The sequence below is a fragment of the Lepidothrix coronata genome, unplaced genomic scaffold (genome assembly GCF_001604755.1).
Source record: "Lepidothrix coronata isolate B3197 unplaced genomic scaffold, Lepidothrix_coronata-1.0 Scaffold78, whole genome shotgun sequence".
Classification (NCBI taxonomy): Eukaryota; Metazoa; Chordata; class Aves; order Passeriformes; family Pipridae; genus Lepidothrix; species Lepidothrix coronata.
Window position 1 is genome coordinate 1,852,779 of NW_016690258.1, and position 379 is coordinate 1,853,157.

Below are 379 nucleotides of genomic sequence, written 5' to 3' on the forward strand. Positions count from 1 at the left end.
TGCCTCATCCCGTCCCCTCAGCCCCATCGCGGTGCCGGGGCGGTGTCCCCTCAGCCCCGCGGTCCCGTCCCGGTGCCGGGGCGGTGTCCCCGCGGTGCTGGCGGGCCGGGGCGGGGCCCCCGCTCTGACGGGATCCGGCGCGACGGCGGCCGCGCCATTTCCTGCGGCGGGGCCGGGGATGGCGGCGCAGGACGTGCTCGGTCAGACCGCCCGGCTGGCCTCGTCCAGCGCCCTGCTGCAGGTGCGGGGCCGCCTCAACCCTTCTTCTTCTCCTCCTGCTCCTGCTCGGCCGTGCCCCGCAGGTGTTTCCCGTGCGGCTTCTTCCACAGGTGCTGTTCCGGGTGGTCACCTTCGCGCTGAACGCCTTCACGCTGCGCTA